Source organism: Eptatretus burgeri, chromosome 4 (genome assembly GCF_056783735.1).
Source record: "Eptatretus burgeri isolate ZD-2024b chromosome 4, Ebu_testis_v1, whole genome shotgun sequence".
NCBI lineage: Eukaryota > Metazoa > Chordata > Myxini > Myxiniformes > Myxinidae > Eptatretus > Eptatretus burgeri.
This window is the reverse complement of record NC_140964.1, coordinates 90,601,536-90,627,673: the sequence shown is the minus strand read 5'-3', so window position 1 is coordinate 90,627,673 and position 26,138 is coordinate 90,601,536. Positions and strand designations below refer to the sequence as shown.

Sequence of the window (26,138 nt, the reverse complement as noted above, 5' to 3'; positions counted from 1 at the left end):
GAACTAAGACTCCATGAATATTTCCATTATTAATTACATACTGGCAATGTCGCGATTAAATGCATAAATTTGCGAAATCGATATTGATGTACTCACTGTATTAATTTTCATGATTGCATAATAGAAATGTTCAAACTACAATGGTGTGTTCATATTGATTTGGGTTTAACATGGTCCTGTCCAGCGCAAAGAAATAATGTATGGTGGCCTATTGGGGACATCGAGTGACAATCACCCAATATCGCCATTGTGTATATATGCATCTCCTCTGGGCTGGGGTTCGTAGTTGAAAACATTTTAACTCTGCTATTCTGTTTTCAGGTGATAACTCCACTGTAGTGTACCCAAAGACTAATCCCCTGCTTGGTGGTGGTTCTTCCCAATTTTACAGTGACTGATTGGTGGTGGTTCAAGACAATGGCCAAGCATTTCAAACTATTAGACCCCCAACAGTGAGGGCCAAGTACATCTGTTACATCAATTAACCAGACAGACTGGAACCTATGTGTGCTGTGTCAGATGGACACAACTAAGCCTCTTCATTGTCCAGCTGACTCCAAGCGAAGCACAGGAGGGTCTGGATACCAGACTCTGGCAGACAACCTCCTCAGGTTCAGTGAGATCGACTGCTTGCCAAAATCTCTCGACATGTCCCGCTTGGACGATGGTGAGGGTATTGAGTCCACCTTCCAGCACCACAGGGCTAAGTGGCATGATTCGTGCAGACTACAATACAACAAAACTCAATTGATTCGGGCAGAGAAGAGGAAAGCAACCAGTGGGGATACCGAAGGCGTGACACGAAAGTATACCTGTCAGACTGTGGACCGCACAGAGTCACTGCTCGAAACGTGTTTCTTTTGTGACAAGCCAGCAGGTAACGAGTCTTTGCGCAAAGCTTCTACCTTTGACCTGGACAGACGAGTCAGGAAATGTGCTCTGAAACTAGAAGACAAGCCACTTATTGCTAAACTGAGTGCTGGAGATATGATGGCGCAACATGCCCTGTACCGTGTGAAGTGTCTGGTTTCCCTCTATAACAAAGCAAGGGACACAAAGAGAACCTTGGATGACCAGGATGATATCAATCATGGCATAGCTCTCGGAGAACTGGTGTCCTACATCGATGATGCCCGCATGGATGCTCTTGTGGTACCAGTGTTCAAGCTGGCAGACCTAACAAGTCTGTACAACAACCGGCTGAAACAGCTTGGAGCAGTCTTGACTGGACGTGTTCACTCGACCAAACTCAAGCACCGGATCATGACATTTTCCGGACACGGAGGAGCACAAGCCTGGCCGAGATGTTCTGCTAGCTTTCAACGAGGACATCGGATCAGCTCTTCACAAGGCCCGTGAACACGATCCTGATAGTGTTCATCTTGCGAGAGCCGCGAACATAGTCCGAAGAGACATGTTGAAGATGAAGACAGCCTTTAGTGGTTCATTTGACGCCCTCTGCCAAGAACAATCCGTGCCAAATTCTCTCGTGGCACTAGTTGTGATGATCCTGAATGGTCCCACGATCCAAGAGCAGTCAAACCACTCATCTGTATCAACACCCACTCTTACAATCTCACAGCTCCTCATGTTCAACAGCTACGCACGCCGCCGACAGAGTACGAGTATTGAGTTTACCAAGCACGGCCACAATCGGGAGACCCCCGTGCCTGTGTACCTGGGAATGCTGATGCACACAAACACTCGCAAACGAGACCTGGTTGACACTCTGTTCCACTTGGGTCTCTCCGTCTCCTATGATAGGGTGCTGAGCATCTCTACGGACTTGGGGAACAGTATCTGCCGCTTCTTCCAGCAGGAGGGTGCAGTTTGCCCACCTGAACTGAAGAGTGGTCTGTTCACGACTGGCGCAGTGGATGACATCGACCACAATCCCAGCTCAACTAGTGCTCAAGACTCGTCCCACGGCACTGGCATCTCGCTGTTCCAGCACCCGAATAGTGAAGTGCGTGGAGTTCAACGGCTGCGGGTAGAACTCTCAGATGATGTTACTACAACAGCAACCACTGCACACCTGCCAGAGTCATACACCACTGTACCTCCTGTGGTTCTCGGTAAACGTGAACCACCGATGCCCAAGTTGGCTGGTCCCAACAGAAGTGACTGCCAACTGATCCCTCAAGCAATGCAGGTGGAATACAGGTACGCCACAGAAAATATATAATCTGAAAGTTGTACATAATCTGTATTCATATATGTGCCTCAATCTCTTGTTAACTGTGTGTGGTGCTGAGGTCCGGTCCTGTCTCTTGTTAATTGTGTTGATGAGTTCTTGTCATTTTGACAGGTGGCTAGAGCAGATGGCAGTTAGTGTAGCATCAGACACTACTACAGGGAGACGAGACTGTGTCATGGGCTGCATATCATGCCAGCAAGCAGTCCATTCCAGAGGAACCAGAGTGTGGCGTGACCCTCACCTCATTGCTGCCTCTCTTCGACGACCAGGCCAAGTCCGTGGCTACGATTCGTCACTCCATGGACGTCATCAAGACAGCAGTTGAGATTCTGAACCCTGGTCAGATCCCAGTCCTCACAGTCGATCAGCCACTGTACGCACTCGCCAAACAGATCCAGTGGAGATGGCCAGAAACACATGGAGAAGATCACTTCGTCATCCTATTTGGTGGACTCCACATTGAGATGGCTGCACTGAAAACTCTGGGTGATCTTCTGGATAGCAGTGGGTGGACAGGAGCTCTGGTGCAGGCAGGAGTTGCTACAACTGGTACTGCTGATTCCTTCTTGAAGGCTGCCCATGTTACACGCACTCGGTGAGCTCACCAGGTCACAGCCAGTAGCCTCTATCTTCTCCTACAGAAAGCCTTCAGCCAAGGAGCAGATGAGGGACAGGATCTAGAAGACTGGTGTGCTGAACGTGTGCAAGCCAGTCCGCAGTTCCACTTCTGGTGGATCATTCTACAGTTGGAACTCACTGTCCTAATCTACGTCAGATCGGTCTGTGAAGGGAACTTCCTGCTATACATTGATGCCCTGAGCAAGATTGTCCCCTGGTTCTTACCAACTATGCCAGGTGGATACCAGTTCACCTGCACGACATGGTGACACTGGCGACCAAACATGCAAGTGTATACATGCAGTTTCTTGCCGGCAGCTTCACAGTAAAGAAGACCACTCATGCGTTTTCTGCGATGGCCATCGACCAAGCCCACGAGCAGAATAACGCATTAGTTAAGGGTGACGGAGGAGCTGTAGGCCTGACAGAGAATCCCGCTGCATTACGCCGCTGGATGGTGTCTGGTCCAGAGATGGCCAAAGTGATCGCTGAGTTCCAGGCCACATCAGAGACCATGAAGGCTGTTCACAAACACCACGAGCAGACCAAGCACACACAGGTAGCCTTTGCTAGAGATGTGCGTTCACTCACTCAAGTCATGGGGGAGATGGGCAACCCATTTTGTGATGACAGCAAGGATCTCCTGGTGCTAGACAGCAGAGGCCTGGCAGACCCAACAGTTATCAATACTGTACGCCAGATCGAGAAGCTGGGACAATAACCGCATGACTCCTATGTCCATGAGAGACTTATCAACCAGACAAAGCCCATCACCGACCCAATCAAGAGAAACAACCTCCCTCTCTTCAGCCGACCTCCAGTCAGAGAGAAGTCAAGAGCACAGCTGCAGGTTTCATCTCTGAAGAACGACTGCTCCCTGTTCTCCAGGTTGTTTATTGCGTCCCAGATACGTGATGGAGATCTTGATGAGTTCTTCGCACATGAGAACCAAGCATGTCCCCCTGCACTGTCACACATGGGCAAGATGAGACTTGGAACAAAGTCTGATTTGGTTGGCTGCTTAGAAGATCTGGTCCCCTCAACAGTAGAATGCTGCTGCTGCTGCTAGTCCAGCAGTTGAAGTCATCATCCTTGATGGTGCAGCGATCATCAGTATGCTGCCACCTGGCACAGCAAAGACCTTCAACGAGTATGCATCAGAAGTATTCTTGCCATACATCACATCTCAGCTGCAGCATACGAGCAGGATGGATATTGTCTGGGATGAATACCTCACAGACAGTTTGAAGGCAGACACTAGGAAGAAGCGAGGCAAAGGCATCAGGAGACGAGTCGAGCCATCTAGTTCCATTCCTGGAAACTGGCAGACCTTTCTTCACACAGATGAGAACAAGATGGAGTTGTTTGACTTCCTAGCCACCAGAGTAGCAACAACAGACACAGACAAACAAGTCATCAGCACCCACCACAAAGATGTGGTTTGTATGCAGGCCCGAGATGTTGCTGGTCATGACCCTTGTAGCCATGAAGAGGCTGACACAAGAATGCTACTCCATGCTGAAGACACTGTGAGGCAGGGATACAGCAAAGTGTCGATCCGTACAGTAGACACTGATGTCGTGGTCCTTGCGGTGACAGCAGCTGGACGTCTGGACATTGATGAGCTCTGGGTTGCTTTTGGCACAGGAAAGAACTTCAGGTTCTTGGCAGCTCACGAGATGTCTGTGGCACTGGGACCTAACAAGTGTCGAGGTTTGCCATTCTTCCATGCCTCACTGGATGCGACACCGTTTCAAGCTTCGGAGGCAGGGGGAAGAAAAAAGCATGGGAAACCTGGAAAGCCTGTGATGAGGTCACTGATGTCACTGCAGCATTCTGTGCCTTGGCTGCCACGCCAACTCCTTCAGCCGTAGATGACGACATGGATGCACTGGAGCGTTTTGTTGTTGTGCTCTATGATCGCACCAGTAGCCAGGAACATGTCAACGAGTGTCGCAAGCATCTGTTCACCCAGAATGGCAGATCAATAGATGCTCTCCCACCAACTCGTGAAGCCCTGAAACAGCACATCAAGAGAGCTACCTACCAAGCCGGCTACTGTTGGGGCCAGATGATGGTGTCCACACCAGAGCTCCCATCGCCCAGTGACTGGGGGTGGGTTCACACCGATAATGGCTGGGACATATACTGGACAACCCTCCCAGAGGCAACTGAGGCATGTCGGCAACTACTAAGGTGCGGCTGCAAAAAGGGATGCAGAGGACAGTGCAAGTGTGTCAAGGCTGCACTCCAGTGCACAGCTCTATGTCACTGTGGTGGGGAGTGTACAAGAGAGTATAGCTGGGACAAGAGAGATCACAGATGATAATTATGTAACATGTACACATGTATCCATGCATCATAGTAGACTCTGTTACCTGGATCTAGAGGTTCCACTGTATAATTTTGACTCTGTAAGTTGATGTTAGGATCAAACAGAAGCACTTCCTCCGAGTTCAAGAGTGTTAAATGAACAACAGTCATTCCATGGTGCTTGATAACAGTTTTTTGAAGAGATTGTTGTAGAAAACTGTCCAAAAGTGCAAAAATGCACCAAAAAATGACCAAATAAATGGTTCATTCACGCTTTGTCACCTTTATTTGCTATTTCTTATTTGCTAGAATCTATATTTATTAAAATTAAACCACTGGTATGCTTCTTAAATATAGTTGTATCCTCCTTGTACAACACAAAATCGGCTATTTTGTAAAATGGCCGCCATTTTGGCTCTGGGAAGAATCTGGAATGTCCCTATATCCAAAAATCTTTGTAAGATACTGCCCTGGCAGTGTGCCAAATTTCATGGTTGTATCACTAAAGGCACTTTTTTCACATATCTGCCGGACTACAACACTTAGAACATATAACAAGCGGAGCAGGAGACAGGAGGGGTGGGACAGGGAAGGCCAAAACAGTGGGGAAGAGACACATGAGATCTGTGGAAGGGAGATGGATGGGGCAGGGTACACAGAGTAAACAAGATGGACACTACAGGGACTTTCAGGAAGGAAAGCAGGGAATTTGAAGGAGGTGGGTTTGGGGTGGACTAATAGGGGTAGAAAAGATCGTGGTTTTCGATGGGGGAAGACAAGAGATGGTAGTGAACAACTGTTTTGAAGACCTGGAGGGAAAAGTGGGATTGAAGAGAGTGAGGAAGTTTGCTCCAGAGGCAGGGAAAAAAAAAAAAAAAAAAGAGGAATGAAAGAGTGAAGCTGAGCAGCGATTCGTGATTTTGGTAGTTTTACCAGAAGGGGGTTGTTGGCAGACCTTGAGCGCCCTGCGGAAGTGCAGGGTTTCAGGGGCAGGGGGACAGAAAGCAGACAGAGCGGGGGGGGGGGGTGAGGCCAGAGAGAAGGTACAAGACAGAAAGACCACCGACCTGCCTGTGGTGAGAGAGTGAGAGACCCAAAGACTCAACTTCATCGAGGGAGATACCAATGATCCTCAATGCCTTGGTTACAACGTGAAGCCAAGAAAGTTGAGGCGGGAGCACCAGCCCAGAGGGGAGAGCAGTACTCCATCAGGCTACAGATGAAAGCTTTGTGCGTGGTGAGGCGATCAGATGTGCCGAGGAAGTTCTTTGTACGACAGAGGATGACCACTCGCCGACTGGCTTTGGAGGCCAACTTGACCACAAAATGTGAAGCAGCGCATCATTTTAAGTGTCCCTTTAAGAGAGTTGACCACACGCAATTGTGAGCGGAACTGAGGAAGATCAGTCAGGATTGTAACGGATATTTGGAAGCCTGTTCGGGGCTGCGTTGTCAGCCATCCTGGGGGGGTGGAATCCTGAGATTTTCGTGTTTGTTTTGGAGGTAATGCAACACGTGATTCATTACGACCGTTTTTGCTGTGGTATTGCCTCGACTTTGTTTTGCAAAGATTGAATGAAATTCCAAACTACTTTAATGATTTTCGACTGCACAGTAAAATAACTCCAGATAAAAACCCCAAACGAACGCTTGTGTCTGAGTTAACGAGCAAGTGAGAGTCTACTGGGTAACACGTCGTTATTTTGGAGGGAAATGTTGACGTGATCTGTGTGAAGCAAAGATGATGAAGCGCCGTAACCGCAAGATGGTCCACTCAGGCGAAACTACGCACAATAGAGTATAGTACGCAACAGAGCGGAACATCCGGCATTTTAGGAAGCAACTTCCTGATCCCCACGCACTAGCGCTCGCCCCGCCGCAGAGTAATATTGATATAGTGGGTATCTGGGAACGGAGTGTGATGATAGCCTAAAACATGTAGAATATACCCCATCTATGAAATCACTATCTTGTTGTTTTACATGTTTTCCCCCTCTCCGCTTAATTTATCCATGGAAGTAGAATCTCTTAATTGATTCTTTCTTACTGTTTATGCCCATTCCCCTCCCATCCTTCCTCCCCGGCCCCCATGTCGCCATAACTAAAGTAAAACATTATGCACAAATGTATAGTAGTACGAGTAAAAACAATTTAAAAAAAAGAAAAAATATATATATATATATATATATATATATATATATATATATATATATATATATATATATATATATATATATATACACACATATATATTGGTCTATATATTTATATACACATGCATCCTGGTTTCTCTTGCTCTCTTCTCATTTTCCTTTTTCTTAATTTTTTTCATCTTGTTTGCAAACCGTTGTGTTTTTTTTCTCTCTCTCCTCAATCAGAATCATCAGACACACACTTTCTCACTGCATGGTTCTCATCCTCGTTGATGATCAATGTTCTCTCACATAGATTTCACTGCCCATACACATTTGGAATCAATATCATCACCAATCTTATCTGCTGCAATCATGATCATATTCTTGATATTGTACATAAAATAAGTAAGAATAGACAAGTTCTTTCATCCTTTTCATTCTATGTCCGTGTGATAAAATGTAATGCATGTACATACATTGATACAAGAGTGCTCGATCCAGCAATGAAAATTTACATTTCTGCCATATTTTAGTTTTGAATTTTACATACATGTATAATTGAACTTCATAAAGAAGCATGGCATTTAAAAAAAGTTTCATCATTCATGGTAAAGAGCCATACAGTGTGTGTGATATAAAGGGTTGTACATCATCTAACCCAAGAAAGCGATGCAAAATTTAACATTTTTAAAACAGTTCTTCGTCAAACCCCCTCCTCCACCAGCCACCACAGGGGGAAAATATACAACTAAAAGAAAATAATAATCATTAAAACATGCATTTACATACTTTGGTCTGGGGAACAGGCCGAGTGAAGAAAATAATTTCCATTCAGAAAGCGATGCACATTTATTTTTTTTTTAACAGCTCTGAGACACATCCCCTCATCCACCGGCCACCCCAGGGGGAACATGTAAACTAAAAAAAGAAAATAACCATTAAAACTTGCACAATTTACATAATTTTGTGTGGAAAACATGCCTCGTGAAGAAAATAATAATTATTGTGGCATTCCGTCCCTTAGACGCTTCTATGGTTTTAAATAATGTCAGTTGAAAAAGTTATTCCCACTTTTTGGATGACTACTTTCTTGAATTATTACTTGAGATAAATTTCATACACCTTGTCTCAAATTGTGAAGAAAAAAAATGCTTTGAATCTGCATAACATTGTAAATATCTGATGAATCGACGTATCCCGTCATTGGCATTTGTAATGCTGTTGGTTGACTTCAAATAACATAGTAAAGAATAAACATAAATTATTCTTTCATCCTTGGAATCGAGACAAAGTTGCACAGTTTTGGCAAGTTTGGTGACATATACATTGTATAAACATGAAAATAATAATGAAAGGGTGATTGCATGTTCCTAACATATACACAAAGCCATGCACAGCATTTTCCAGTCTAACTCAAGACAGACAATGACACACTGCCTTCCTTTCCAAGACTTTCAAGGTGCTCTTTGTTTAAATAGATAAAGGAAATAAAAAATCTTTTCAGTTCATAGTCAAACATATTGCTTTCTCATTATTGAAGTATTGTTACGAATCTGGAAACCTTTCGCATTCACACATACAGTTGACCAGAAGTTCAGTTATTTCGTTAAGTATATGTGGATAGTTAGAATGCCTCCCCTATATCTAAGGGGTTAACTTCATGTGTGAGCTGTGAGTTTCTTTCTAGGTAGTTTTCTACATCAATTCACTTCACACACGTGTTCGAGGCCACGGACATAGGTGGGGGTGAGATCACCTCAGGGCCGACTCCGCCCCAGCAAGATGGAATGATCTCCTCATCCAATCGGGAGTGAGATCACCTCAGGGCCGACTCCGCCTCAGCAAGATGGAATGATCCCCTCGTCCAATCGGGGGTGAGATCACCTCAGGGCCGACTCCGCCCCAGCAAGATGGAATGTTCTCCTCGTCCAATCGGGAGCGAGATCACCTCAGGGCCGACTCCGCCCCAGCAAGATGGAATATTCCCCTCATCCAATCGGGGGTGAGATCACCTCAGGACCGACTCCGCCCTAGCAAGATGGAATGTTCGCCTCGTCCAATCGGGGGTGAGATCACCTCAGGACCGACTCTGCCCCAGCAATTAGGAATGTTCCCCTCGTCCAATCGGGGAAGAGATCATCTCAGAGCCGACCCCGTCCCAGCCAGATGGAATGTTCGCCTCGTCCAATGAGGGAAGGACACCGATCTCCCGACCAATCTGGAGGCGAGTTACCTCAGAGGGATAAGAAGGGTGGCGAGCTGTCTCAGCAGCGGTCTGGTCTTGTACGGGGTTCCTTGGTGGTCGGTGGTCGTGCTGGTGCTCGTGGTGGTGGAGGTGTTTCCTGGTGCTCATGTCGTCGATCGTCGTTCGTGGCAGCCAGGATCGTGGGCTCGTTGGATTCGGATTTGTGGGTTCGAGTCCCACCGTGGTGGGTTGTGTTGGAGCGCTTGAGCTGGGGATCCCTGTTCCCATCCACAGACTCCGAGCTCCACAAATGGAATCAGACAAAAAGACCCTAACCGCGCGGTTGAAATATTGGCGTCCATGGTCCATTAAGCGACCCGTTGACCTCGGAGTTATCCGGAGTGACGACCTTCAATTCCGGTGTTCGGTGGGAGACGGCCCAACTGCTCCATCTAGCGGTCGTCCTCGCCACCGAACCCGGCACCACAACAGTATTACGTCTCAAGCCCCCATCAATCGCTGTACAAAAGTAACATATTTTCACCTTGTTGCAATTTTTCATTCACCAGGGATGCAGCTGAGTGTGACTGATTGAAGTTACTACTTAAATTGCATTCAAATCTGCACACCATATAGATTTTTTTTGAAGTGTACATTGTACCTCCTTAGAATAACATTTATTTGAAGCAGAATATGTAATTATTAAGATACATGCCATACCACCTAGTACATTTTCCCTCCTATTCAAATTGTTAAAAAGAGTTCTGTACTTTCAATGATATGTTTCATGTTCTGATGGTGCTGATAATAAAAAGTTAACATGAAACACCACACGAGTGCAATAAATCAGTACCTGGGCAATGATGCAACATAATATCTAAAATCATCCTGTATCATGTCTATCAACATCAGAGCTCTTGATCCAGAGATATTGTTGTAGTGCCGGATTCGGGGGCGAGGAATGACCGCTAGATAGAGCAGTTGGGCCGTCTCACCTCTGAACACCCAGAATTGAAGGTCATCACTCCGGATAACTCCAAAGTCGACGGGTCGCTTAATGGACCGTGGACGCCAATACTTCGACCGCGCGGTTAGAGTCTTTTTGTCCGATTCCAATTTACCTAATTAGCCACGCGGTCTAGCTACCGGGGAAGCCACACCCTTGGCCGGGTTTGTCCAAACAGAGTCACTGTTACCGACTCGATCCGGCATAACCGAGCGGAAATTACCAAAGCCGCACCGGTCCAAATAACAATTTACGGCACAATCGGCCTCCCTAATTCTCAAGTTCGAACCATACTGGGTCAATGAAAGAAAACAGACAACGAACTGGAACATTTAACAGTTATTTATTTACAATAGGCAATAGGGAGGGAAACAAAGAGCAGACTCAATCACGAATATTAATGCAAGTAAATGTACAATGGCAATCACTCAACAGTTCTACTTACAAGACTGGCCACAGATGGACACACACACCCAAAAAGAAATGGAGCTGGCTGGCCTTTATTGGACCCTCCAGCCACGGAGGATAGGCAAGCTGGCGGTCAGAGTCTGGTGGGGTACCTGGCCACCTTGTGCGGTTTTACCGACTCGCACTTGTGGAGCTCGGAGTCCGTCGACAGGAACGGGGATCCCCAGCTCAAGCGCTCCAAACACAACCCACCACGGTAGGACTCGAACCCATGAACCGGAATCCAATGGGCGTAGCCAGGATCCTACGAACGACCCGGCCAGCCACGAACGATGATCGACGACCAGGAGAGCCCAGCAGACCAGAAGCAAGGAGCGACCTCCAAGGAACCACACACACACTGGATACAGCTCGCGATCCTTCTTATCCCTCCCCCGTGCGGGGTGGAGGGATCCGCTCTCGGGTAACTCGCCTCTGGATTGGACAGGGCGTTTTCAGGTGTCGTGGTGGCCAGCCGTGATTGGAGAAGAAGGGGCGTGTCGGCGTCTCGGTGCTCCTCCCCCGAGAGAGACTCTTCTGTCTTCCCCAGTGTCGAGAGGGGAGACATTCTTCTTTGATAGGGCGGAGTCGGCCCTGAAGCGATGGAAACTCCGTCGATGTTCGTGGCCTTTTATGGCGCCGTGGTGTGAAGTGAAGGTTGGGCGGGTGGAGCGCTTGTTCGCCCGCAGAGTGGGAGGAGGAGTGTGAGGGGGTTGGCAGATTTAAAGATGTAAAAAACCTGACTATAAAAGAAACCCGCAGCGCACACATGAAACTAACCCATTAGACATAGGGGAGGGATTCTAACTATCCACATATACTTAACGAGATAACTGAACTGTGGGACTGCTGACTGTGTGAATACAAATGGTTTCCAGATTCGTAACAATATTGCATTTGGACGCATTGTAACAACACATGAACCTTACTTACGTCCCACTTTCTTTCACTTCCTCTTAACCGTCATGTCCTACAATTCTCGATTCTTACGTGTGTGACATAAGTGTGACGAAGTGTGACGTCGACGTGCCACACGTGCCTCATGATGGAAGAATACAAGGGCAGGATCATCTTGTGGTGCAACCGCTCGGAGTACAACAACTCTGCACGTGTGGGGATGTCGAGGACAGACGCCATGACGATTCAATGAAAGTGCAAACTCGACGACACGGGACTAAAGTACACTCATGTACTCTGGGAACATCGAATTCGCGATTGGAGCAGCATCCGGGAACTTCACCTCAATCTGCTCCCGAAAATGGCGTTTTATCACGTTTGGTGTGAGGTGATCCGGTCAGGCATGCGCAGTGCCATCAATACACAACCAGATTCGAGGATTAATTGTAATAAACAACCGGTAAACGATAATTAAAACAACAACAACAACCAAATGTTGGAGGCGCGAAGCATGCCGGGATATTGTGAAGCCACGCCTCCTCTCCCATTGTGTGTGTTATTTAATTAACCGTTAAACGATGACTCGTTCATGTAAACGTCGACACCCTGAAAACGTGACGTGTGCCGTCTTCTAATTAAACCAAAATTAAATTAGGAACACGTGGTTATTTGATTTGCGGGAAAAAACGCGGTTCAAGGAGGTTCGAGATATTAAAATGATTATTTGTGTTCGACGATCCTCGTTTTACAAACTCTTGAGGATGTTTATGTGCTGTGTCACGTGATTGGGTTTTCGTATATCATGCCTCGCCCGCTAGGGGTGGCAGGAGTGTGCTTCTGGTCGCGCAATAAAGCGGAGTAGATGGTGGCACGCGTGCTTCTTGCGTCCCACCGCACCTCGTACACTCTAGTTGGCGACGAGGATGGTTGAATACGGACTTATGCCCGTTTTCGTCGGAGACGTCTTCGGATTGTTTTCAGAACAATTGGGATGCTATTTCCACGCGAACGATGTGGTCGACGAGAGCAAGCAGAAGTCGATCTTGCTCGCTTCGCTTTCGCCGGAGCATTATCGACTACTGAGTGATTTGGTGGCGCCGGACAGGCCCTGGGATGACGAGCTGTCGTTTCGGGACATTGTGGAGAAAATGAAAGCACACATGGCGCCGGAGAAGTCATTGCAGCTCGCTCGATTCCAGTTCGATCGCCTCTCGAAAGGTGCGGAGGAACGCGCCGCTGAGTTCGTGGCGCGGATTAAGCGTTCTTCCGTGGCCTGCAAGTTCACGGCGGGGGAGCGGCCAGCTCGGCTCAGAGATCGTTTTATTGCTGGTTTACGAGATGCGAAGATGGTTTCGGCGGTTTTACGGCTGAAGGGTGAAGCCATTACATTCGACTCGGCGGTCAGCACGGCTACGGCGGTCGAGCAGACTCGAGGGGATGTTCGAGCCATCACCGGCCACGCGGGGTCGCGAGCACCCCGGGACGCGCGCACGACCTTCGGTGCGGGTCGGACGTCGCCACGCGGCCGCACATGCGGCAAGGTGACCCCGCGGATGTGTTTGGGATGCGGAGGTCGACACCTGTGCCGTGCATGCCCGTATAAAGGCAACGTGTGTTTGAATTGTCACAAGGTGGGTCATCTGACGCGTGTGTGCCGTGGGGCGCCGGCCACCGTTAAGGTCATGGACGGCAATGTGCGAGGCGACCCGGGGCGGAACCGGCGGCCGTTGTTGAGCCTGTTTTCAATTGGCCCGGCGACGGCGCGCCCGATGACTGTGGAAGTCGAAGTGAACGAAACGCCGATCACGTTTCAGGTCGATACGGGAGCGGCTGTGTCGATCATAGGTGAACAGACCGCACGTAGACTCAACGGCCAGAAGCTTATCAGGTCAAACCTCACGCTATTCACGTACACCCGCGAGAAGATAACACCAGTCGGGATGGCAGACGTGTCTGTGCGGTACCAAGGCCAGGTCACCACGCTTCGGGTGTACGTCGTGCGGGGGAGGGGGCCGTCTCTCCTCGGCCGAGATTGGCTGGGCCGCATCAGGCTAGACTGGGCCACAGTTCACCTTGTGCAACCCGTGCCAAGCCGGTGGGAGGATCAGTTGGAGGAGATTCTTCAAAGACATCAAGGTTTGTTTTGCGACGACCTTGGGAAACTCAAGGGCATGGAGGCAAAGCTCTTCCTGAAGGAGGTGGTGGTTCCTCGGTTTTGTAAACCGCGTCCGGTGCCGTATGCCCTGCGGGACAAGGTCAAGGGTGAACTGGATAGGCTGGAGGCCTGTGGAGTGATCGAACGGGTGTCGTGCTCGGATTGGGCCACCCTGGTTGTCACGGTGCTGAAACGGAATTGAGACGTCCGATTGTGCGGGGACTTCAAATCCACGGTTAACCCGGGGCTCAGCGTGGAGCAATATCCATTGCCGTCGATCGATGAAATATATGCGTGATTGGCGGGGAGTCAATACTTCACGAAGCTAGACCTGCGTGATGCATATTTTCACCTTCCGATGGATCCCGGGAGTAGCGAACTTTTGACAATCAACACGTGTCAAGGGCTCTATCGATATACCCGACTCTGTTTTGGGATTGCTTCAGCCCCGGCCTTGTGGCAGAAAGCCATGGATCAGGTTTGCATTGGCCTGCCCGCTCAGACCTACCTGGACGATGTGCTCATTGTGGGGAAAACGGTGGACGAGCACCTTGCGAACATTGCCCGATTGCTGACAAAGCTAGAAGCGTGCGGCCTGCGCTTGAACAGGGACAAGTGCGCGTTCTTCAAGCAGCGCTTGGAATACCTCGGGCACATCATCACGCCGGAGGGGCTGTTGAAAGGTCCTCGGAAGGTGGAGGCGATTCAACACATGACTGCCTCGCGACAAGACGCAGCTGCGCTCATTCATTGGTATGGCCCAGTATTACCAAAGGTTCGTGCGCGGGCTCAGCTCACAACTTGCACCGTTAACACGTTTGCTCAGGAAGAACGAGCGCTGGGCTTGGGGGCCTGCACACCAGGCGTCGTTTGACCGCGTCAAGCGGCTGCTCACAGAGGATACGGTCCTCGTGCACTACGAGCCTGCGCGTCCACTCCTATTGGCATGCGACAGCTCTGCATATGGCATCGGGGCAGTGCTCTCCCACAGGATGGACGATGGTTCCGAGCGGCCTGTTTGTTTTGCATCCCGGACCCTGTCCGCAGCAGAGCGGGAATATGCCCAGATCGAGCGCGAGGCTCTCAGCCTCGTCTGGGGTGTGCGGAGGTTTCATCAATACCTGCTGGGGTGGCATTTCACTTTGCAGACGGATCACAAACCGCTTCAATTCATCCTGAGACCCGAACGCGGGGTGCCGGTGGTAGCAGCCGCGCGAATACAGCGGTGGTGTCTGTTTTTGGTGCTTACGATTATGATATTCAGTTCCGAAGCACCGAGAAGCATGCTAACTGCGACGGGCTCTCATGCTTGCCGTGTGCGGAGGGTCCAGCGGCGTCTGAGTCGGCCGACCGGGTCGATGTGTTCGCGCTGGGCCAGGTCCAAAGTGGGTCGATCACGGCCAGACAGGTCGCGGTGGAATCGGCTCGTGATCCGGTGCTCGCCCGTGTCGTCCAGGTGATTTCTACGGGGAATTGGAGCGATCTGCCTTCGACACCGGCATTTCAACCTTTCACGTCACGCGCAGCGGAGCTGTCGTTGGTCCAACGGTGCGTTATGTGGGGAATGAGGACGGTGATTCCACTGAAGTTCAGGCTGCGGTGTTTGGAAGAACTGCATGTCAGTCACCTTGGCATCGTGAAGACCAAGAGTCTTGCTCGTAGCCTGTTGTGGTGGCCGGGGTTGGACAAAGACACTGAGTAGTTGGTTAAGCGTTGCGCCACGTGTCAAACAGATGCTGATAACCCGCGTCGAGCTTCGGGATGATGGCCTACCCCAGTCAGAGCCTGGCAGAGGGTCCATGTAGATTTTGCGGGGCCGGTTAATGGCAAAACGTTTTTGATTGTGATCGATGCATTCTCTAAATGGCCAGAGGTTGTAGTAATGCAGCATACATCAGCAAACATTACAGTAGAGAAACTGCGGACGATCTTTGCTAATAAAGGATTACTGGAGATCCTGGTCTCTGATAGCGGTCCGCAGTTCATCGCGGGTGTATTTGATGAGTTTATGCGCCAAAATGGTATTCGACATCTAAGGTCCGCACCGTATCATCCTGAGACGAATGGGCAGGCTGAGTCGTTTGTTAAGATGTTGAAACGGGCTTTGCGCAGGGGGGGAGGGGGTGTTGCACTTGTGCAGACGGTGGTCGATGTCTTTTTGCTCCATTACAGGAACGCAACTCATCCTGTCACGGGTGATTCGCCTGCTATTCGTCTCTATGGACGGGCATTTCGGTCCAGACTGGATTTGCTGCGACCTGGAGGGTCGGGGAGTGGGGCGGTGTCGCGTCCGACGCTGCTCCGCGGCTTCGATGTGGGGCAGCGGGTAATGGTGCGCGATTATTTCCACAGTTCCAAATGGGTGCCGGCTGTGGTCTCGGTGGTACTGGGGCCGGTGTATTGCATGGTGCGGACTGATGGTGAGGAAGTGTGGAAGCGGCACGTGGACCAAATGCATGATCGCTGTCCAGCGTCACCCCCACACCCCTCCGGGCCGAACGATGTGGGACCCCCACCTGTAATGTCGCCGAGGCCAGACGTTATATCGCCAGGGCCGGATGTGCCGACGCTCAGGGGGTCTTCGCCTGATTCTGTCCTGCCCGGGGACGTCGGGCAGGCTGGTCGGCCAGGGGCGGTTGTTATTGTGGATGGCGCGAGTCCGGCGAGGGTGTCACCTGGACCGAGCCGGGAGGCGTCTGAGCCTGGGCTGTCTGGCGGCGCTGCCCGTCCGAGGTGGGTCAGGGTGCTGCCGCGGTACTTGGAGGATTATGAGTGTTGATTGGTTTCAGGTGGTCATGTTATGCTTGTCCTTTCATCATTTGACTTGTCATTTTACGAGGGGAGGAGTGTGTTGTATCACGTGATTGGGTTTTCGTAAATCATGCCTCGCCCGCTAGGGGTGGCAGGAATGTACATCCGGACGCGCAATAAAGCAGAGTTGATGCTGACACTCTTGCTTCGCGTGTTCCACTGCACCTCGTACACCATAGTTTAAAGGGAATTTAAACAATGACGTTTTTACAAGATTTCCTGTCGTGGAAACGCTCAACAAATTCTCCAATGAATTGTGACCTCGCTTCGGCTCGACGGGACGAGAAACGGTGGGAATGTGAGTGTTTGAGTGAGAAGAAACACAGCGAGTGGGATCCCGAAACACGTTTTCAACGACGTCGTCTTTTACTCCAGAAAACAAACAACCAAACGGGATTACCCGGCAATCCTGACTTGAACACCTCAACTAGCTCCAAATGAGGGATTTTACTGTGTGGTACTCCACCTTAACTAGCTGTACATAAGGGATTTTACCATGTGGTACTATACCTTAACTGGCTCTACATAAGGGGTTTTACCATGTGGTACTATACCTTAACTAGCTCTACATAAGGGATTTTACCATGTGGTACTATACCTTAACTAGCTCTACATAAGGGGTTTTACCATGTGGTACTATACCTTAACTAGCTCTACATAAGGGGTTTTACCATGTGGTACTATACCTTAACTAGCTGTACATAAGGGATTTTACCATGTGGTACTATACCTTAACTCGCTCAACATAAGGGATTTTACCATGTACGAGTATTACTGAGTGTGTCAAAATGGTTGGTGTGATGCGTCTAGTGTGGTAGTTCAGTGTAGCTTCCACCGCTGACTAGTAGTAATGTGAAAAGGAGAGCAGAGTGTGTAAGCCTTTCCCTGTCAGTACATAGCCTCTCCATCAGCAAGCCTCATGTAGTCCCTCCTCGAGGTGACACACGCAAACTGAGCACCTTGCGGGCTCAGGCTAAACTCCAAGGGACACGGAAGAGATCTGGCTCGAGATATGTGGCATGGAAGCCCTCCGGCGTGAGGACGTGCCCTGGTGCCCATGAACCAGATCTCGAGCTATAGGTAAGTATCCCCATTTCCTTGTGGGGGTCTTGGGATAGACCAAGACTAAGGGAGCAAACCCTGACAGAAAACCCGGAGTGGACCCCCAAAGGTGGTTACGTGGTAGTTTTTCTACACATCTCTGGCAACTCCTGCAATCAAACTGGTGCCAAACGTCATGTCCTGCACTCCCTTGGATTCCGCCAGCAAGGTCGAGAGGGGGATTCTGATGCTTGGGCAACCCATGATCTCCACACACCCTGCCCAGGCATGCGCCATAACATTTTGAGATATCATGCTATATATTGTTTTTGTTCCTGCTATATATTGTTTTTGTACATGCTATATATTGTTTTTGTACATGCTATATATTGTTTTTGTACATGCTATATATTGTTTTTGTACATGCTATATATTGTTTTTGTACATGCTATATATTGTTTTTGTACATGCTATATATTGTTTTTGTATATGCTATATATTGTTTTTGTACATGCTATATATTGTTTTTGTATATGCTTTATATTGTTTTTGTATATGCTATATATTGTTTTTGTATATGCTATATATTGTTTTTGTATATGCTTTATAGTGTTTTTGTTCCTGCTATATATTGTTTTTGTTCCTGCTATATATTGTTTTTGTATATGCTTTATATTGTTTTTGTATACTAGTGCGGGCCCATAGGTGCGGCCAGTAAGTGCAGCTTCGTTCCTTCGCTCTCGTAAACGACGACTGGATTGGGGAATTGTTTCAATTAGATCGGACCAACCGTATCACAAATGGCCATAACTTGGGAAACATACTCAGGTCCCCAGTGTCAATTGTCACGTCGTATCAAACGAAGAAGAATAAGAATTGTGACGCCCCTCTCTCTCGCCCCCCTCTCTCTCGCCCCCTCTCTCTCTTGCCCCCTCTCTCCCCCGAGTCTCGCTCCTCCTCTCTCGCCCCCTCTCCCGTCCCCCTCTCTCGCATTGTGACGCCCCCTCTCTCTCACCCCCTCTCCCTCCCCGACCCTCTCTCTGTAAATTTATTCACAAATGTCGACCAAGCACAACAATTAATTCAAACCTTGGGAAAAAACAGCTTTCAAACCCTTGGGAAACGGCTCTTTCCCTTGGGAAAATTCAAACCTTGGGATCAATAATTTGAAAAATTAATTCAAACCTTGGGAAAAAACAGCTTTCAAACCTTGGGAAACACTTGGGAAACAGCTTAAACGGATGAAGAAGGATATCAAACCTTGAAAAGGCACATACTCAGGTCTCCAGCGTCGATTGTGACCTCCTACCAAACGAAGAAAAAGAATTGTGATGTCAATCGTGCAAAAAAACAAATAAATAAACATTAATTGTGACGTCATAGCACTGTCTTGTCATTGGTTGACAGATAAATGGCCGTAACTTGGGAACCGCTTGTCCGATTAATATCAAACCTTGAAAAGGCACATACTCAGGTCCCCAGCATTGATTGTGACTTCATACCAAACGAAGAAAAAGAATTGTGACATCAATCGTGCAAAAAAAAACAAAAAAAACATTACTTGTGACGTCATTCGTGATGTCATAGCACCGTGCCTTGTCATTGGTTGACAGATAAATGGCCGTAACTTGGGAACCACTTGTCCAATTAATATCAAACCTTGAAAAGGCACATACTCAGATCCCCAGCAATATACCTGGCAAGTTTCAATCAGATCGGACTGGTGGTCGTCGAGAAACGGCAGTCGCAGACAGACACACATACAGAGATTGCTGGAATTATAGATAGATGCTATATATTGTTTTTGTATATGCTATATATTGTTTTTGTCCCTATGTCTCAATCACTCAAACAAAATTCTTGGATCTGGATTTTAACCAAAAACGAATCAATTCTTCCCGACCACACACCCAAACTGTCCACTAAATTTCGTCGAAATCCATCCTTAACTTTATGAGATATTCTCAAACAGACATACAGGGGTGAAAATATAACATCCATCTACCTTTGGTGGCGGTGGTAATGAGTGAATGATGGAATTGTCAGCAATAGACTGGTGAGACTTAACATGTGGACTCGAATCTGGGACCTAACTTGTAGCATCAGACTAAAATACCCAATTTGGTGTCCGTTTGTTTTCCTGCGATACATTCGGTGTTTGTTTTACTCATCATTCTGGTGTCAGCGGCGTGATCCACGATCTCTCCGTGACACCTGGTGACAGGGTTTCGTTTTTTGATTGCAGGTGTTACCTGGTGACAGGGTTACCTGTTGGGTTGGTTTTAATTAACTATCTGCAATTTCTTCTGAGCGAATTCCATCAATTTTGACCGATGGTTGCCATGGACACGGCCATTTTGGAACAAAAACTGCATTTTAAAAACATTTTGAAAAAAGAGTAATCAGATATTGCAGACCCTCACTCACCAGGACTTGTTTTGTGTGGTGTTTGTGTAGTTTTGTGGAGTGTATTTTGTATGGTGTTTGTGTTCCGTAATTAAGTAAAAAATCTATCTTATTCCAGCAATCTCTGTGTGTCTGCGACCGCTGTTTCTCGACAACCACTGGTCCGATCTAATTGAAACTTGCAGGAATATTGCTGGGGACCTGAGTATGTGCCTTTTCAAGGTTTGATATTAATCGGACAAGCGGTTCCCAAGTTACGGCTGTGGTGAATTAACGTGAATCGAGGGACATGACGCGGGATCACATGTTGTGCGTCTCGCGTATAAGGGGATGTCTCTCTGCGGCACGAGTGATTGTCCCCGGGGCATTGCTATTGACATCGGCTGTCCACTTGATGCTCGTTAACTGAAGGTGCTCATTGACTGGTGAGAATGGAGATTATATCGAACTCCGTGCTTACGCGGATTTAGTCTGCAATGGTTAACTGCACATGTATACGTTACTGCTTATGTACTCCTAGCTGAACCTGTATTTCCTGGTGAGCCCACAGAAGCGGCTCCAATCAAATGGAATAAAGCCTAAACTCTGAAGGTTCATCTCTCGCTCTCATTTCAATTTATTCCATTTGATTTTCTCGGCTCTCTCAACCAAAGATGGACAAGATCTACAAACCAGAGAGGTTCGACGCAGACCCGAACGCGACTGACGCAGAAATGAAATGGTCACATTGGTTCTGCTCCTTCTCACACTATCTGACCATCATCGCGGAGGGAGCTGACAAATTTGCCGCTCTCGTGAATCATGTCTCGCCCGGCGTGTACAGGCTCTTCTCGGGGTGCGACACTTACGAAGCAGCGATCGACGTGCTGCAGGCGCTCTACGTGAAGCCCAAGAACGAGGTATACATACGACATCTTCTCAACACACGCAAGCAAGCAGCCGGGGAGACAATCGATCAGTTCCTGCAAGCTCTGAATCAGCTGGGAAAAGACTGCAGCTTCCGGGCGGTAAGCGCCGAGGAACACCGAAAGGAAGCGACCCGGGAGGCATTCATCCAAGGACTCAGATCAGCCCACATACGGCAACGCTTACTAGAGAAAGCGCAACCCACTCTTGACAAGGTAGTCGATCAGGCTCGAGCGATGGATACGGCTCAGCAGCAATCTGAGTCATTTGGGACACCGATGCTGCTCATGAACGCTGCTACGATGGGAACCCAAGGAACCCCACTGGCACAGACACAGCCAGACATGAGGGATGGAGAAACACCCGAGGAGCCGGATACCCAGACCTCGTCAAACTCCTCAGCAACTGCTCCGGTCGGTAAATGCTTCTTTTGTGGGTACAAAAGGCATCCTCGTCAAAAATGTCCCGCCAGAGATGCCACATGCATGAATTGCGACAAGAAAGGGCATTATGCCAGGGTATGTAAATCTACTCTAAGGAGGAATAAACCCACTTCTGCGGCTCTCTACTCGCAAAATAAATTGACTGCAGCCTCCCCGGGGAATCTATCCAAGGCTATCATCAACGTGCGAATTAACGGGCATATGGCTGAGGCACTGATTGATACCGGTAGCTCTGAAAGTTTCGTCAATAGCTCGCTAGTGAAGGGCAGGAAATGGGTAATCCACCCGACTGACAATACGGTATGCATGGCCGCCACCTCACTACAATCCCGCGTACGAGGGTACTGCAATGTTGAATTGGACGTAAAAGGGTACACGCATCGGGATGTAAAGGTGCTGGTGCTTCGTGATTTGTGCGCAGACGTAATTCTGGGTCATAATGTCCTCAAGCAGCACACGAGTGTCGAAATACCCTTTGGAGGAAGCAAGCCTCGTCTAATTTTAAATGCGTTGACCACCGCGGAGGTGACGTCCCCCCAGCTGTTCGCTAACTTGTCGCCGGTCTGCAAACCGATAGCGATCAAATCAAGCGGCGATATACCACTGCTGACATGAATTTCATCACTTCGGAAACCAAGCGATTACTGGAGGAGGGAATTATAGAACCGAGCGATTCGCCATGGCGCGCACAGGTGTTAGTAACCAGCAGTCAGAACCATAAGAAACGGATGGTTGTCGATTATTCCCAAACGGTCAATCGCTTTCACCCAACTCGACGCCTACCCCCTGCCGCGCATAGATGAGATGGTCGAACGCGTGGCCAATTATAAGGTATTCAGTACCATCGACTTGCGAAGCGCCTATCATCAAATTCCCATCCGAGAGGAAGACAAACCGTACACTGCATTCCAGGCAGGGCGGCGCCTCTACCAGTTCAGAAGGATACCATTCGGTGTCACGAATGGAGTAGCTTGCTTCCAACGGGTTATGGACGACATCATCTCAGATGAAAACCTCGAAGACACTTTTGTTTACGTGGATAATGTCACAGTGTGCGGTAGGGATCAGAGGGAACATGATAGGAATCTGGACAGATTCTTGAGCATTGCTGGAAAATATAATCTGACTCTCAACTACGAGAAATGCGTATTCTCGGCAAGGTCAATTGACCTTCTCGGCTACACGATAGCCGACGGCACAATTAAGCCTGATCCTGAGCGATTGCGCCCGCTCCGTGAGCTTCCACCACCTCAGGACTTGCAAACAATGCGCCGGGTGATCGGGATGTTTGCTTACTATGCAAGATGGATTTCGCAATACTCCGAGAAAATACATCCCCTAGTGCATTGCAAAAACTTTCCACCAGATGCCGCTGTCGTAAAAGCTTTCCACGATCTCAAGGATGATATCAGTAAGTCCGTGGTTTTATCGATCGACAGCTCGGTGCCCTTCGTGGTGGAGACCGACGCTTCAAATCACGCCATAGCTGCTACACTTAATCAGTCTGGGCGGCCGGTCGCTTTCTTCTCGAGAACTCTCTCTAGAAGCGAGCAGAGACACTCGGCAATAGAGAAGGAGGCGTACGCCATCGTCGAAGCGCTGCGTAAATGGAGACATTATTTACTGGGAAACCACTTCACGCTCGTTACGGACCAACGATCCGTGGCTTTCATGTTTGATGGGAAAAATAACGGGAAAATTAAGAATGAAAAAATTATGAGATGGCGGATAGACCTAGCTTGCTACAGGTACGACATTGTTTACCGGCCCGGGAAAGAAAACCCTGCTGCAGATACCTTCTCCCGGGTCTACAGTTCGGCAACAATCAGTCAGGCTTTGCAAGACCTCCATGTGTCTCTGTGCCACCCAGGGGTAACCAGGATGGCACATTTCGTACGCAGACAAAATCTTCTCTATTCTGTTGAAGATATTAAACAAATGAATGCTTCATGCCCTGTTTGTGCTGAACTAAAACCCAGATTCTATGGCGCGGCTTCTGGCAGACTGATCAAGGCTACTTCCCCCTTCGAGAGACTAAACATCGACTTCAAAGGGCCCCTACCGACCGAAACAGACAACAGATACATATTCACCGTTGTTGATGAATATTCAAGGTTCCCTTTCGCGTTTCCGTGCTCGGATATGACCTCGGGCACTGTCGTAAAATGTCTCTCTGACCTCTTCGCTATGTTTGGGAGACCTTCGTACATACATTCAGACAGAGGGCCGTGTTTCATGTCGGCCGGGCTAAAACAATTCCTATTAGAGCACGGCATAGCAACTAGTCGAACGACGGGTTACAACCCACAGGGAAACGGGCAGGTGGAACGGTATAATGGAGTAATTTGGAAAGCCGTAACTCTGGCGCTGAAATCGAGAGGACTGGGCCCCGAGCGATGGGAGGTTACTCTTCCTGACGCTCTGAATTCAATACGCTCTTTGCTCTGCACGTCCACAAATGCCACTCCTCACGAACGTATGTTTACTCACCAACGACGTTATGTTGACGGTCAAACGGTGCCCAACTGGCTGACCCACCCCGGTACAGTGTTCATGAAACGCCCGGTACGACAAAGCAAGTATGAACCGCTGGTGGAGGGGGTCGAAATCATTGACACTAATCCAGAGTATGCTCATGTCAGGCTCTCAGATGGCAGGGAGACCACTGTGTCGGTTCGCCATCTGGCTCCCTCAGGTACTCCTCCCGCCGGTACACCACCTCCTGGCACTCCTCCTTCTGACATTTCCCCCCCAGGAACTCCGCCAGGCGACGGGGCTGCCGCGTTCCACCCGAGAGCGATCGAGGAGTCATCCCCGGCACAAGTCGAGGCTCACCAAGAGGATCGGGAGTCTCCCTCAAGTGAAACTGCCGTTTACTCCCGGAGAGGTCGACGAATAAGGCCCCCTCGACGACTCAATCTGTAAAGGGGATTATCGGCATTCTCGCTGCTCATGCTCCTATATGCCCATTATATCATATATCGATGCTCATTTCCATGCTCCTACAACTCAAAATAATCACTGCTTGGCATGTATGCTTCTGTAGATCTATTAGTCCGCGTTGCTTGAAATGTATACTCCTATAGTGCTAAAGCAATCATGGTGTGTAAGATGGGCCCCTAGTTACATTTTAAAGGTGGGGAGAATGTGGTGAATTAACGTGAATCGAGGGACATGACGCGGGATCACATGTTGTGCGTCTCGCGTATAAGGGGATGTCTCTCTGCGGCACGAGTGATTGTCCCCGGGGCATTGCTATTGACATCGGCTGTCCACTTGATGCTCGTTAACTGAAGGTGCTCATTGACTGGTGAGAATGGAGATTATATCGAACTCCGTGCTTACGCGGATTTAGTCTGCAATGGTTAACTGCACATGTATACGTTACTGCTTATGTACTCCTAGCTGAACCTGTATTTCCTGGTGTGCCCACAGAAGCGGCTCCAATCAAATGGAATAAAGCCTAAACTCTGAAGGTTCATCTCTCGCTCTCATTTCAACGGCCATTTATTTGCCAACCAATGACAGAAGACGGTGCGATGACATCACGATTGACGTCACAATTCTTTTTTTTTTTTGCACGATTGACGTCACAATTCTTCTTCGTTTGATATGACGTCAAAATTGATGCTTGGGAACCTGAGTATGTGCCTTTTCAAGGTTTGATATTGTTACGGTTGTGGAAATTCGCAAACCACCATTCAGGTCCCGTAGGTGAGATATCTCTAAGTACATGTGTAGTTAGCCCCAAACCTGTTGCTTAGAGGGAATAAATGTGATTCATTCGGGCTGCGACCCTTTGAGATAGCAGTTTTTCGGTTCTATCTTTATTTTGAACCAACCACGAACCAACCGCCATCACACAACAACCACCAACCACAACGCCGCTTCACAACAACAACGCCAACAGCCATGACCTTTACCTTCACAACTCGCTCCCGCAAACATCACATCACCGCCATTCCAAACAGCACCATGGCCATAAACCACCACCATAAACCCTCCACCACCTTCACCTCTCCTCCTTCGACCGCCATTCCCGCTCCACCTGTGAGCACCGAGCGTCAGGCTGTCCTGGGCTCGTACGGGACGCGCGCTGAGCCGCGAGTGCAAAATGCGGCCTTTCCGAGAAGAATTCGGATCAGGAATGCTACACGCCCACTTCTGATCCGTCCAATCAACAAGCGCGGGGCGGTTTGGCCCCGCCTCCAGGCACGTCGGTGTAGAATCGAGATATGCAAATTCTAGGATCGGGGAGGTTCACGCCCCTTTTTCTCCGTCCAATGGGCGAGCGTGGCTCCACCCCCGAGCTCGTTCTGATCCAGAAATTTGCATATGGGTTCTCCTGCCGGCCTATAAAGCGCCGAGCGCGGGGCGAATCTGGGTCAGTTTTGGAGAGCAGAGTGTGGCAGCGGCAGAGTGTGGCAGCGGCAGAGTCGGTTTGGGTCGAGTTGGTCTCGGTCGAGTCGGTTTGGGTCGAGTCGGTCTCGGAAGAGTCGGTTTGGGCAGAGTCGACCTCAGAAGAGCGGAGAGTGTTTTGGGCAGAGTCGGGTTGGAGCGCGGAGTGGAATCGGGAGG

General features: G+C 48.9%; 1 pseudogene across 1 annotated transcript; it reads left to right on the top strand.

Annotated features, from left to right (window-relative positions):
- Nucleotides 1–268: 268 nt before the first annotated feature.
- LOC147028652 (uncharacterized) lies at nt 269–5,997 on the top strand (annotated as a pseudogene). Its single transcript, XR_015057652.1, has 2 exons — nt 269–2,163; nt 2,309–5,997. The product of XR_015057652.1 is annotated as an uncharacterized LOC147028652 (transcript).
- Nucleotides 5,998–26,138: the final 20,141 nt, after the last annotated feature.